The following is a 15981-nucleotide window of genomic DNA, read 5'->3' on the forward strand; positions in this document are numbered from 1 at the left end:
AATAGGTAAATAGAAATTATCCAAACTGAGGCACAAAGAGAAAAAAAGAGAGGGAAAAACACATTCAAGATCTTGTGAAATCATTACAAAAGGAGAAAAGATAAATAATGGGGCAAAATAAATATTTAAAAATAGTTATACATTTTTCAAAATTCATGAACCACAAAACCAAGAAGCTCAGAGAACTCCAAACAGAATTAAACACACACACACATATACACACACCCCCACACACACACATCAAACTGCTGGAAATCAATATTCAAGAGAAAAACTAGACAGCAATCAGGGAATTAAGAAATAATGACCTTGGGCAGCCCCAGTGGCGCAGCGGTTTAGCGCCGCCTGCAGCCTGGGGTGTGATGCTGGAGACCTGGGATCGAGTCCCACATCGGGCTTCCTGCGTGGAGCCTGCCTCTCCCTCTGCCTGTGTCTCTGCCTCTCTCTTCACTCTCTCTAAATAAATAAATAAATAAATCTTAAAAAAAAAAAGAAAAAGAAATAATGACCTTATATAATAAGGAAGAAAGATAGCAAACTTTCTCAGAAAAAAATTGTAAACCTGAAGATAACATAAGTGACAATGTCTTACAGTGCATAAACAACAGCAAAAAAAAATAAGTCCACTCGGAATTTTTATGCCCAGAAAAAAATCTTCCAAAAATAATGATTATATAAAAATTTTTTAGACAAAGAGAATGCCTTACCAGCTCTTGTGCATTATGAATGTTAAAGGGTAATTCTTCTGGCAGAAAGATTGAAACTAGATTGAAATTTGGATTCATACAAAGGATTGAAGAGTCCTAAAGATGGTAAAAAGTGGAGATAGATTTTTTTTTTATTTTTGTTTAGGATTTTTGAAACATTATTAGTTGTCTAAAGCATAAGTAGTAACTATGCATTGTGAGTTTAATAATATACAGAGAGGCAAAAAGTAAATCAATAGCACAAAGGATAGAACAGAAGAAATGAGACTATACTATTAGAAGATAAATTATTTGGTTGAGGTCTGTCCCAATGGGGCTTTTTCTATAGACCTATATTGTTGGAAACGTCTCATAGTTTCCTTTTTTCACAGAACTGTGTGTTAGATCCGTCTGAAAGAACTACAAGATATATCTGCTAAAACTCTGTGAAAGACCTAATAGAAACATTTTAAAATCTTAGATATTGGCATATCCCAATAATCTGTATAGTTCTAGAGTGTAATAGTTTAGGGGTGAAAATTATTTGAACTCATTCACATTGAGGATATTTGAAATTGAGAACCAGCCAGATCCATCTACTAACCCTAAACGTGGCCCTGAAGTAAATAAACTGAATCTCAAAGATTACAGAACTGATAGTGACAACTGTGGACTAAATAAAGTTCTTTTTAAAAGAGCTATTTTAAAGATTATAATTCTGACTTTGGAGGAACTACAGTAATTGGCAGTGGAAGGAATCACATGTAAAATTCCTTAAATAAAAATTTGTTGACTTTGGAGTGCCTGGGTGGCTTAAGATATGCTCTCTCTCTCTCTCTCTCTCTCTCTCTCTCTCTCTCTCTCTCGTGCGCACGCACGCGCTCTCTCTCTTTCTCTCTCCCTCCCTCCCCCACACACACTAAAATAAATCTTTAAAAAACGTATTCACTTGGCTAAATGTGAAAAGTTAAAGATGTTTATTGTGAATCCAAAGCAAGCACTTAAAGAAAAATACAAGATTACATGTAACTAATAAGCCAATAATAGAGACAGATGGAATTATTTAAAATACCCAACTAATTTGAAAGAACATAGGAAAACAGAATGAAAGCAGAGATAGGATAAGTAGAAAACAACTAGCAAGATGGAGATATAAATCCAACCATAGCAATGATTATATAAAATATAAATAATCTAACACAATTAAAAGGTAGAGATTGTCAGATTGAAAGAAAAAACCATCCACAAGGATGTCACTTTATTTTTTTTTTTTAAGATTTTATTTATTGGGGATCCCTGGGTGGCGCAGCGGTTTGGCGCCTGCCTTTGGCCCAGGGCACGATCCCAGAGACCCGGGATCGAGTCCCACATCGGGCTCCTGGTGCATGGAGCCTGCTTCTCCCTCTGCCTGTGTCTCTGCCTCACTCTCTCTCTCTGTGATTATCGCAAATAAAAAAAAATTTAAAAAGAAAGATTTTATTTATTGATTCATGAGAGACGCAGAGAGAGAGGCAAAAACATAGGCAGAGGGAGAAGCAGGCTCCTCAGAGGGAGCCCCATGTAGGACTCTATCCCCAGACCCAGGACCAAGCCCCAAGCCAAAGGCAGACAGACTCTCAACCACTGAGATACCCAGGCATCCCAAGGTGTCACTTTAAACATAAAGATACAAAAATTAAAAAATAAAAAAATAAACATAAAGATACAGATATATTAAAAATAAAAGAATGGGAAAATATTTACTATGTGAACACTAGTCAAAAAGAAGTTAGAGAGATTATATTAATGTCAAACAAAGATAACTTCAGAATATTTCCAAAGGTAAAGAGAAGCATTTACCTATGGATAAAGGCGCCAATTCATCAAGAAGACCTAATAGTCCTAAATACCTTTGCACCTGATAGAGCAAGTTATGTAACGGACAACTGATAGGACTAAAAGGAAAAAACAGACAAACACACAACTATATATGGAGACTTCAATGTTCTTCTTTTACTATTTGATAGAACAAATACCCCCCCAAAAAATCAGCAATAATACAGTTGACTTGAGCAGCACCTTCAGCTAACTTGACCTAATTGATATTAATAGAATACTCCACCCAGAAGTAGAATAAGCATTTTTTTTCAAGTGAGCATCAAACACTCATCTGCATAGACAATATAGTGGGCCGTAAAACAAATATTAACAAATTTAAAAGGACTGAAACCATACAAAGTAGGTTGTCTGAACAGACTGGAACTAAACAAGAAATCAGTAACACAAAGATTTTCAGAAGGTCCCCAAAGATTTGGAAACTAAACAATCCACTCCTAGATAACCCTTGAGCCAAAGGAGAAATGGCAAGAGAAATTAGCACATATTTTGCATGGAATGAAAATACAACATATCAAAATGTGTTGAATGCAGCTAAAGCAGTACTTGGAGTGAAATTTTATAACCTTAAATGCTTCTAGTTAAAAAAGAATAAAAGTCTTAATAATTAAAGTTTCTATATTAAAAACCTGGAAAAGAGCAAGTTTTATCTGAATATGCAGAAAGAAACAAATGATAAAATAGAAACCAGTTAAATAGAAAAGAGAAAAATACAGAACATACATGAAACTAAAAGCTTCAGAGGCATATTCAAATTTTCTTTGAAAATTTCAATAAAATGTAAAAACCTTTAGCCACACTGATCTAGAAGAAGGCAGACATGAATTATTTATATTGAGAATGAATGAAAAGTCACTACAGATGTCAAAGATATTAAAAGGATAGTAAGGAAAAACCAGGAATGTAAGGCTAATAATTTGATAACTTAGATAAAACGGGTGATTTAAAAGGCATTCAACTACAAAAGCTCGCTTAAAAACAATATATGACTTGAGTAGTCCGGTATTTATTAAAGAAATTGGAGGCCTAGTTTTAAAAGTCCCCACAAAGAAAACTTCATGCTCAGATAATTTCACTGATAAATTCTACTGGACACTTAAGGGGGGAAAAAATACCAGTTCTACTCAATCTCTTCCCAATTCATTTATGAGGCCAGCGTTACCCTGACAACAAAACCAGACAAAACAATGAAGAAAAATAAATTTGAAAAGTCTTCAACAAAATATTAGCAAGTTGAATCCATCACTATGAAGGAATAACACATCATGACCAAGTAAGGTCAAAGCAAAATTTGTTCTACATTTGAAAATCAAGCAGTGCAATCCACCACTAAGGAGGGAAAAAAGAAAAAGCCCATGAGGATCTCAATAGATGCAGAAGATAACATTTGACTACATTCAACATCCATTTGTGATAAACATTCTCAGCAAATGAGTATAAATGGCATCCCTAAAACTGGTAACAAATGCATATGAAAACCTATAGTTACCATCATACTCTGTGGTGAAAGACTAAATGCTTTCCCCTATCAGATTGAGTCTGTTCTCACTGCTTTCATTCAACAACCATTAAGGACCTCAGTAGAGCAATAATTTGATAAGGAAAAAGGCACCTGCGTGGCCAGGGACCAAGCCCCAGGCCAGGCTCTCTGCTAAGCAGAGAGCCTGCTTCTCCCTCTCCCTCTGACTGCTCCTCTGCCTACTTGTGCTCTCTCTGTCAAATAAATAAATAAAATCTTTTGTAAAAAATGGAGTCAGGAGAGAGGAAGGAAAACTGACAAATTCATTCTACTAGGACTGCATCACCCTGATACCAAAACCAGATAAAGACACCACAAAAAAAGAGAACTACAAGCAAACATCTCTGGTGAACACGGTGCAAAAAACCTCAACAAATGAAATCCAACAATACATTAAAACTATCATTCACCAGCCATCATATGGGACTTATTCCCAGGATGCAGGTGTGGCTCAGTATTTGCAAAATCAGTGTGATACATCACATCAATAAGAGAAAAGATAAAAACCATATAATCATTTTTAATAGATGCAGAAAAAGCATTTGACAAAGTGCAGCATCCATTCCTGATAATAACCCTCAACAAAGTAGGTTTAGAGAGAGCACACCTCAATATAATAAAGGTCTGATGTGAAAAACCTACAGCTAATATCATACTCAATGGTGAAAAACTAAGAGCTGTTCCCCTAAGATCAGGAATGCCAAGGAGGTCCACATTCACCACTTTTATTCAAAACAGGTCTAGAAGTCCCAGCCACAGCAATCAGACAACAAAAAGAAATCAAAGGCATCCAAAATGGTAAGGAAGAAGAGGAAAACTTTCACTCTTTGCAGATGACATGATACTATATACAGAAAACCCTAAAGATGCTAACAAAAAACTACTAGAAATGATAAATTCAGTAAGGTCACAGGATACAAAATCCATGTACGGAAATCTATTGCCTTTCTAACATGCAAATACTGAAGCAACAGAAAGAAATTAAGAAAGCAATCCCATTTGCAATTGCACCAAAAGAATAAAATACCTAGGAATAAATTGAACCCAGGAGGCCAAAGACCTATACTCAGAAAACTATAAAACATTGATGAAAGAAATTAAAGATGACACAAATGCATGGAAAGATATTCCAAGCACAGGAATTGGAAAAACAAATATTATAGAAATGTTTGTATGACCCAAAGCAATCTACACATTTAACACAATCCCTATCAAAACAGGGATTTAAAAAAAAAACAAGGATTTTTCACATAATGAGAATATTCCTAAAATTTGTGTGAAACCAAAAACAGACCCTGAGTAGCCAAAACAATCTTGAGAAAGAAAAAGCTGGAAGTATCACAATTCCAGATTTCAAGTTATACAACAAAGCTGCTGTAGTCAGAACAGTACAGTACTGACACATAAATAGACACATTGATCAGCCCAACAGGATAAAAAGCCCAGAAACAAAACCATGATTATATGATCAACTGGTATTCAACAAGAATATGCCATGGGCAAAACACAGTCTCTTCAACAAATGGTTATGGGAAAACTGGACAGCTACATGCAAAAGAATGAAACTGGACCACTTTCTTTTACCGTACACAAAAATAAACTCAAAATGTGTTAAAGACCTAAATGTGAGACATGAAACCACAAAAATCCTAGAAGAGGGCAAGGCAATAATTTCTCTAACATTGGCCATAGCAACATTTTTCTAGATATATCTCCTGAAGCAAGGGAAAGAAAAGCAAAAATAGAATACTGGGACTACATCAAAATAAAAAGCTACTGCATAGCAAAGGAAACAGTCAGTAAAACTAAAAGGCAACCTTTGGAATGGTAGAAGCTATCTGCAAATAACATATCCTAACTAAAAAGGGTTAGTGTTTAAATCTATAAAGTAGCTATCAAATTCAACACCCAAAAAACAAAATCATCCAATTATAAAATGGGCAGAAGACATGAACAGACATCTTTCCGAAGAAGACATACAGATGGCCAACATACACATGCAAAGATGCTCAATATCACCTATCAGGGAAATGTAAATCAAAACTACAATGAGATACCCTCTCACTCGTCAGAATGGCTTAAACCAAATCCACAAGAAACACTAAGTGTTGGTGGGGAGGTGGAGAAATGGGAACCACCATGTGCTGCTGGTGGGAATGCAAGCTGGTGCAGCCACTGTGGAAAATAGTATGAAGAGTCCTCAAAAGCGTTAAAAATAGAACTACCCGATGATCCAGCAATTGCACTACTAGATATTTATCCAAAAAATACAAAAACACAAATTCAGAGGGATACTAATCACCCCTATGTTTATTGCAACATTATTTCCAATAACCAAATTTTGAAATCTTGCCACTTGCAACCACATGGATGGAGCTAAAGAGTATTATGATAAGTCAAGTAAGTCAGTCAAAGAAAGATAAATCCGTTGTGATTTCACTCATATGTGGAATTTAAGAAACAAACAAATATCAAGATAAAAAGAGAGACAAACTAAGAAACAGACTCTTAACTATAGAGAGCAAACTGACGGCTACCAGAGGGGAGATGGGTGAGGGGATGGGTGAAATAGGTGATGGGGACTATGATGAGCGCTGAGTAATATATAGAATTGTTCAATCACTATTTTGTTCATCCATAACTAATATAATATTGAACATGAGCTACACTGGAATTAAGATTTAAAAACTTAATTTAAAAATAATTTAAAGGAGGAGTGAAGATGGTGGAGGAGTAGGGGACCCTAAGTTCCCTGATCCCTGGAATTCAGCTAGCTAGACAGTTAGCAAATCATTCTGAACACCAGCAAAATCTATCAGAGATCTGAGAAAAGAAATGCTGCTATCCTACAAATAGAAAAGTGACAGCTTTTAGGAAGGTGGGAGGTGTGGAGGCATGAATGTAGGGTGTTATATTATCGGGGTGCTGCGAGGGGAGGGGGCCCTCTTAAGGAGGCTACTGCGGATTACTATGTTCAGTGGAGCACAAAATGGGAACTTTTCGAAGTCGGCTACAGCAGGGGGCGCCCCGGCCTCGCGGGCCTCGGGTGGTGAACAGGGCCGGAGCAGGTGGGACGGCGCGGCCTCAGGCTCCCCAGGGTCAGAAGAACTTTGCCTCCATCCCCAGGCAGCAAAGTTCCCAGGCATCAGAGCGGGAAGCCGACCAAAGGCGCAGTCTGCGCGCCAGCTTTCTGCTCTCCGTTGCCATAAGCGGTGAACTGCGGCACCAGCGCGCCGCCGCTCTCCTGGCGGGGCCCCCCAAAAGGCAGAAGCGTGGCGAGGACCAGCCCCCCCCCCCCCCCCCCCCCCCCGGGGAGCAGTGCAGGTGCATGCCGCAAGAGTCCCTGAAGTTTGGAGAATGGAACCTGCGTCAAGTGCCTGAAATAAAAAACCCGCAGAGTTTGGACAGAAACCAGGGAGACACAAGGGTGACTGACTGCCTTCCTGTGAGGGCTCCCCGAAGAGTGAGGGGCCGGACCTTTCAGCTCCAGGGCTAAGGAGTCCAGCGCTGCCGTTTTCATCCCTCGCATCAGTGCTGGAAGGAGCAAAACAGCGCCACCTAGTGCGAGCCCGAGCCACTTACACTGAGCCCAGCCCCCTGGCCAGCGGAGCACGATTCCACCGAAGCAAGGACACCTGAGAATCAGGGCAGCAGGCCTCTCACCCCAAAAGGCCAGCAGGAACAACCGGCTAATACCAAGTTTAACCATCAGAGAGAACTGCAAAACTTCAGCTCTTGGGGAAAACAGTATATAGCATTTGCAGTCTATTATTCTTTAGTCCTTCAGGGTTGTTGTGGGTTTTTTTTTTTTTTTTTTTAGTTATATTCTTATTTTTCCAATTCTTTTTAAAATTTTCTGGTTATTTATTTATTGTTTCCTTGCATTGTATTTTATTTTTGTATATATATGTCTTTTTTAAAAAAGATTTATTTATTCATGAGAGACACAGAGAGAGAGAGGCAGAGACATAAGCAGAGGGGGAAGCAGGCTTCTCGCAGGGAGCACGATGTGAGACTCGATCCCAGGGAATCCAGGATCATATCCTGAGCCAAAGGCAGACATTCAACCGCTGAGCCACCCAGGCACCCCTATATATAAGTCTTTCTTTCCTATTTTGGCATCTTTTTTTTTTTTAAGATTTATTTATTTATTCATGAGAGACACAGAGAGAGAGGCAAAGACATAGGCAGAGGGAGCCTCCCCTCAGGGAGTCTCCTGTGGGACTCAATCCCAGGACCCCGGGATCATGACCTAAGCCACCCAGGTGCCCCTGGAATCTAGTTTTTTTTAACAAACAGATCAAAATATATCCAGGATCTAGTTTATTGTTTTGTTCTATTTTACTTCTTCTTTGATTTTTTTCTTGTTTTGTTTCTGTTTTCTTCTAGTTAGTTTAGTTTGTTTGTTTTTTATGGCATTGTTTTGTTCTTTTCTCTATCTTTCTTCTATTCTCTTCTGGACATAATGCTAAGACAGAGAAACTCACCCCAAGAGAAAGAACAGGAGGAAGTACTCCCTGCCAGGGATTTAATCAAATATGGATATAAGTGAGGTGTCAAAAGTAGAATTCAAAATGATTATGAAGATACTAGCTGGGCTTGAGAAAAGCATAGAAGACACTAGAGAATCCCTAACTATAGAAATAAAAGAACTAAAATCTAATCAGGCCAAAATTAAAAATGCTATTACTGAGATGCAGTAAAAAAATGGAAGCTCTAACAGCTAGGATAAATAAGAGAGGGAGTCAGTGATAAGGAAGATAAAATGATGGAAAATAAGAAAGCTGAGAAAAAAAGAGAAAAACAACCACTGGAATATGAAGGGAGACTTCAGAAATCAGTGATACCATAAAGCAAATTAATATGAATGGCAGGAGTCCCAGAAAGTGAAGAGAGAGAGGCAGAAGGTTTTTTTTTGAACAAATTATAGCTGAGAACTTCCCTAATCTGGGGAAGGAAACAGGTATTTTAGACCTAAAGACACCTCCCAATTGAAAGTGAGGGAGTAGAGAACCGTTTATCAAAAGAAAGCTGAAGTAGCAATCCTTATATCAGACAAAAAGGATTTTAAACTGAAGGCTGTAATAAAAGATGAAGAAGGACACTATATTATAAAAGGGTCTATCTAACAAGATCTAACATTGTAGATATTTATGCCCCTAACTTGGGAGCAGATAATTATATAAACCAATTAATAACAAAATTTAAAAACATATTAATAATAATACAATAACAGCAGGGGACTTCAACACCCCACTCACAGCAATGAACAGATAATCTAAGCAGAAGATTAACAAGGAAACAAGGGCTTTGAATGACACACTGGGTCAAATGGACTTCACAGATATATTCAGATCATTTCATCCTAAAGCAATAGAATACACATTCTTCTCGAGTACACATGAAGCATTTAGCAGAATAGACCACATACTGGGTCACAAATCAGATCCCAACTGGTACCAAAAAACTGGAATAATTTCCTGCATATTTTAAGACCATAATGCTTGATTTGTTTGTTTGCTTGTTTTCTCTAAAACAAGGTTTTATTTTATTTTAAAACCTATTTTGGGGGGCACCTAGGTGGCTTAGTGGTTGAGTGTCTTTAGTTCAGGTCATGATTCTGGGGTCCTGAGATTGAGTCCCACATCAGGCTCCTCATAGGGAGTCTGCTTCTCCCTCTGCCTATGTCTCTGACTTGCTCTGTGTCTTTCATGAATAAATTAAATCTTTAAAAAATAAAAATAAAAAAGAAACTTATTTTTGTTATAACATTTTCTTTTTTATTTTAATTGCATTAATTAACATATTATTAGTTTCAGAGGTAGAGGTCAGTGATTTATCAATCTTATATAATACCCAGTGCTCATTGCATCATATACCCTCCTAAATGTCCATCACCCAGTTACCCCATCTCCCCTCTAGCAACCCTCAGTTTGTTTCCTATGATTAAAAGTCTCTTATGGTTTGTATCCCTCTCTGATTTTGTCTCATTTTATTTTTTCCTCTTTCTCTGTAATCCTGTTTTGGTTTTTAAATTTCACATATGAGTGAGATAATATGGTAATTGTCTTTCTCAGACTGACTTAATTCACTTAGCATAATACCCTCTAGTTCCATCCATGTCATTGCAAGTGGCAAGATTTCATTTTTTTTGATGACTGAGTAGTGTTCCACTACATACACCCACACATACACACACCCCACATCTTCTTTATCCATTCATCTGTCAGTGGACACCTGGGCTCTTTCCATAGTCTGTCTATTGTGGACATTGCTGCTATAAACATTGGGATGCAGGTGCCCCTTCAGATAATTACATTTGTATCTTTGGGATAAATCCCTAGTAGTGGAGTTGCTGGGTCATAGGGTAGCTCTATTTTCAACTTCTTTTTTGGAGAGTTTATTTATTTGAGAAAGAGACGGAGATTACAAGCAGGGGAGAGGGACAGAGTTCCCTCCTACTGAGCAGGGAACCCAATGTAGGACATGATCCCAGGACTCTGAGATCATGACCTGAGCTGAAAGCAGACATTTAACCAACTAAGCCACCCAGGTGCTCTATTTTCAACATTCTGAGAAAACTCCATACTGTTTTCCAGAGTGGCTGCATTTCCACCAACAGTGCAAGAGGGTTCATCTTTTCTCCAATCCTCACCAGCATCTATTGTTTCCTGACTTGTTCATTTTAGCCATTCTGAGTGGTGTGAGATAGTATCTCATTGTGGTTCTGTTTGTATTTCCCTGATGCCAAGTGATTTTGAGTGATCACAATGCTTTAAAACTTGAACTCAATCACAAGAGAAAATTTGGAAGGAACACAAGTACATGGAAGTTAAAAAGCATCCTACTAAAGAATAAGTCAACCAGGAAATTAAAGAAGAATTTTAAAAAATAAGTGGAAGCAAATGAAAATGAAAACGAAAACATAATAGTTCAGAACCTTTGGATGCAACAAAGGAGGTCCTAAGAGAGAAGTATATAGCAATACAGGCCTTTCTCAAGAAACAAGAAAAGCTAAAAAACACAAGCTAACCTTACACCTAAAGGATCTGGAAAGATAACAGCAAATAAAACCTAAATCTAGCAGGAGAAGAGAAATAATAAAGATTAGAGGAGACATCAATGGTAAAGAAATCAACAAAAACAGAACAGATCTACAAAACTAGGAGCTGATTCTTTGAAAGAATTAATAAGTTCAAAAAACCTCTAGCCAGACTTATCAAAAAGAAAAGAGAAAGGACCTAAATAAAGTCACGAATGAAAGAGGAGAGATCACAACCAACACTGAAGGAATACAAGCAATTATAAGAGAATATTACGGGCAATTATATGCCAACAAATTAGGCAATCTGGAAGAAAGGGATGCATTCTTAGAATCATATAAAATACAAAATTGAAACAGGAAGAAACAGAAAACCTAAACAGACCCATAACCAGCAAAGAAATTCAATCAGTAATCAAAAATCTCCCAACAAACAAGAATACAGGGCCAGATGGCCTCCCAGTGGAATTTTATCAAGCATTTAAAGAAGAATTGATACTTATTCTTCTAAAGCCATTCAAAAAATAGAAATAGAAAGAAAATTTCCAAGCTCATTCTATGAAGCCAGTATTGCCCTGATCCCAAAACTAAAGACCCCACTAAGAAGGAGAATTACAGACCAATATACCTAATGAACATAGATGTAAAAATTCTCACCAGGATACTAGCTAATAGGATCCAACAGTACATGAATAGGATTATTCACCACAACCAAATGGGATTTATTCCTGGGTTGTAAGGGTGATTCAGCATTCACAAATCAATCAATGTGATACACCACATTAATAAAAGAAAGGACAAGAAACCATACAATCCTCTCAATAGAGGCAGAAAAAGCATTCTACAAAATACAGCATTCTTTCTTGATAAAAACTCTCTGTAGTGTAGGGATAGATGAAACATACCTCAATATCATAAAAGCCATATATGAAAAATCCACAGTGAATATAAACCTCAATGGGAAAAAACTGAGAGCTTTTCCCCTAAGGTAAGGAACATGACAGGGATGCCCACTCTCTCCTCTGTTGTTCAATGTAGTACTAGAAGTCCTAGCCTCAGCAATCAGACAACAAAAAGAAAATAAAAGCCATCCAAATTGGCAAAGAAGAAGTCAAACTTTCATTCTTCACAGATGACATGTTACTCTATATAGAAAACCAGAAAGACTCCACTCAAAAACTTCTAGAATGGAAAAAAGAAATTCAGCAAAGTGGCAGGATATAAAATCAATGCACTGAAGTCAGCTGCATTTCTACACACTAACAATGAGGTAGAAGAAAGAAAACCAAGGAATCGATCCCATTTACAATTGCACCAAAAATCATAAGATACCTAGGAACAAACCTAACCAAAGAGGCAAAAGGATCTGTATTCTGAAAACTATAGAACACTTATGAAAGAAATTGAGAGAGGTACAAAGAAATGGGAAAATGTTACATGCTCATGGTTTGGAAGAACAAATATTGCTATAAAGTCTATGCTACCTAGAGCAATCTATACATTCAATGCAATCCCTCTCAAAATACCATCGACATTTTTCACAGAGATGGAACAAATAATCTTAAAATTTGAATGGAATCAGAAAATACTCCAAATAGCCAAAGGAATGTTGAAAAAGAAAACCAAAGCTAGAGACATCACAATTCCGGACTTCAAGCTGTATTACAAAGCTGTAATCATCAAGACAGTATGGTATTGGCACAAAAACAGACACATAGATCAATGGAACAGAATAGAGAACCCAGAAATGGACCCTCAACTCTATGATCAACTAATCTTTGATGAAGCAGGAAAGAGTATCCAATATAAAAAAGTCTCTTCAACAAATGGTGTTGGGAAAACTGAACAGTCACTTGTAGAAGAATGAAACTGGACCACTTTCTTATACCTTACACAAAAATAAACTCAAATGGGATGAAATCCCTAAATGTGAGACAAGAATCCATCAAAATCCTAGAGAAGAACACAGGCAGAAACCTCTGTGACCTCGGCTGCAGCAACTACTTGCTACACACATCTTCAAAAGCAAGGGAAACAAAGGCAAAAATGAACCACTGGGACTTCATCAAGATAAAAAGCTTTAGCAAAGCAAGGGAAGCAGTCAACAAAATAAAAGGCAACCGATAGAAGAGGAGAAGATATTTGTAAATGCCTTATCAGATAACAGCTACTATCTAAAATCTACAAAAAAACTTCTCAAACTTAATGTCCGAAAAATCCAGTTAAGAAATGGACATGGATACACTTTTCCAAAGAAGACATCCAGATGGCTAATAGACACATGAAAAAAATACTCAACATCACTCCTCATCAGGGAAATACAAATCAAAACCAAAGCAAGATGCCACCTCACACCAGTCAGAGTAGCTAAAATGAACAAGTCAGGAAATGACAGATGTTGGTGAAGATGCAGAGAAAGGGGAACCCACTTACACTGTTGATTGGAATGCAAGCTGGTGCAGCCACTCTGGGAAACAGTATGGAGGTTCCTCAAAAACTGAAAAATAGAGCTACTCTACAGCCCGGCAATTGCACTACTAGGTATTTATCCAAAGGATACAAACAGTGATTCGAAGGGGCACATGCACCCCAATGAAAAGAGCCCAGATGCCCATCCATTATCCAGATGAATGGATAAACAAGAAGTGGTATATATATACACACACACACAATGGAATTTTATTCAGCCATCAAAAACAATGAAATCTTGCCATTTACAACAACGTGGAGGGAACTAGAGGGTATTATGCTAAGTGAAATCAGTCAGAGAAAGATAAATACCATATGATTACACTCATATGTGGAATTTAATAAACAAAACAGATGAATACAGGGGAAGGGAAGGAAAAATAAGACAAAAACAGAGAGGGATACAGAGCATAAGAGACTCTTAACTATAGGAAACAAACTGAGGATTGCTAGAGGGGTAAGGGGTATCTGGGTGATGGGCATTAGGGAAGGCGTTTGATGAATGAGCACTGGATGTTGTATGAAACTAATGGATCACTAAGTTCTACTTCTGAAACTATTACACTCTATGTTAATTAAAATTAATTTAAATTAAAAAATGTTTAAATAATAATATTAAATTTAAAAACATGCAGTCAGGAGGCCAGATGGGGGAGTTCTCATGTCCTACCACTCCATGGCCTCAATTGCAGTCCCTAATAAGAAGGAAGACTTTCTCCTTGCCCAGCAACAACCTCAGCTACTTAAAAAATTACCACAATTCAGCCAATAAGAAACTGTCCCCACTCTGAACTCTCACTTTTCTCCAATGGACTTTTATTCAAAAAGCCCCTCTCAACTTCCCCCTCTTCTCTATAAAGTATCATTCTTTTCATATGATCTCCAGACTTGCCTGTGGTTTGCCAGAGTTTGCATGCCCTGAGTTGCAATTCCTCTGTTATTCCAGAATGAACCCATTTTGTTGGTAAAATAACTGAGTGCTTTACTTTTAAGGTCAACATTGACCATGAACCATTGGAAACTGAAATTTTCTAACAGTATAATTTATAAGCACATTATAAAACATGAGAAATCACAAGCACCAGAAGATACCACTACAGATCTGCTAAAATGAGTACAATTAAAATGACTGACAATACCAAATGCTTTTGAGGATGCCAAGCAACTGGAACATTCATACTTTGATTATAACCTTGTACGTTTCCATCAGCACTTTGGAAAACAATTTAGTGGTTTCTTATGAAGTTTAACATATATTTACCATATGACCCAATGAACTCATTCCTATGTATTTACCTAAGAAAAACTTATATCCATAGAAGGACTTTATGCACAATAGTCAAAACAGTTTTATGACAACTTTCCAGTCAAAAACTGGGAGCCAAATGTCTATCAACTGGTAAATTGCTAAGCAAATTGTGATGTAATCAAATAGTATCAGATTATTCAACAATAAAAAGGAATGAACTGATACCCATAAAAATAGGGATTAACCTCAAAAGCATTATGCTAAATGGAAAAAAAAAAAAAGAGACAAAAGCCTCATATTGTAGGATCCATTTATGGAAAGGCAGAACCCCAAAGACAAAAAGTCAAATCCCTGAGGTGGGGATCCCTGGGTGGCTCAGCGGTTTAGCACCGCCGTCGGCCCAGGGCGTGATCCCGGAGTCGCAGGATCGAGTCCCACGTAGGGCTCCCGGCATGGAGCCTGCTTCTCTCTCTGCCTGTGTCTCTGCCTCTCTCTCTCTCTCTCTCTCTCTCTCTCTGTCTGTGCCTCTCATGAATAAATAAATAAATAAAATCTTTAAAAAAAGAAAGTCAAATTAGATTGGGGCTGGAAGTAAGGAGAGGAATTGACAAAGGGGCACAAGAGAATTTGGGGGTTGGCGGAACAGTCTGAAAAATGTCCATTACACCTCCCACATCATGACACTGATGAGGAATTCTAGGCGAATGCCCAGATAAAATCTGAACTCCACTTGTATAGGACCCTGACCTCACTGACTTCCCTTGCCCCACCACCTGACTGGCTGTCCTCACTCATGAATTACCACTGCCCCTTTCAAGTCCTTCTTTTTCTTGACTTTGGGACTCAGCTATCCTTGAAATGTTCTCCTCCCTCATTTCCACCTGAGGGGCTTTTCTATTCAATTTGACAAAGCCCACTTCAGGGAAACCTTGCCCAAAGCTATGTCGACACAAACCACGCCCTCTCTACCTTCTGCTCTGTGATGGCACTTGGTAGATCCTAAATTAATGCTTGGTGCATGAAAATTGTCCTCCAAAATCACAGAAGAGAAAGATGTACTTTAAAAATAAAAGCATTAGGGGATCCCTGGGTGGCTCAGTGGTTTAGCGCCTGCCTTTGGCCCAGGGCGCGATCCTAGAGT

The 15981-nt window shown here is 37.8% G+C and overlaps 1 pseudogene; it reads left to right on the forward strand.

Moving 5' to 3' along the window:
* The first annotated feature begins 1001 nt into the window (after window positions 1-1001).
* Window positions 1002-1119, forward strand: LOC119873133 (annotated as a pseudogene).
* Window positions 1120-15981: the final 14862 nt, after the last annotated feature.

This window comes from Canis lupus, chromosome 8 (genome assembly GCF_011100685.1).
Source record: "Canis lupus familiaris isolate Mischka breed German Shepherd chromosome 8, alternate assembly UU_Cfam_GSD_1.0, whole genome shotgun sequence".
Classification (NCBI taxonomy): Eukaryota; Metazoa; Chordata; class Mammalia; order Carnivora; family Canidae; genus Canis; species Canis lupus.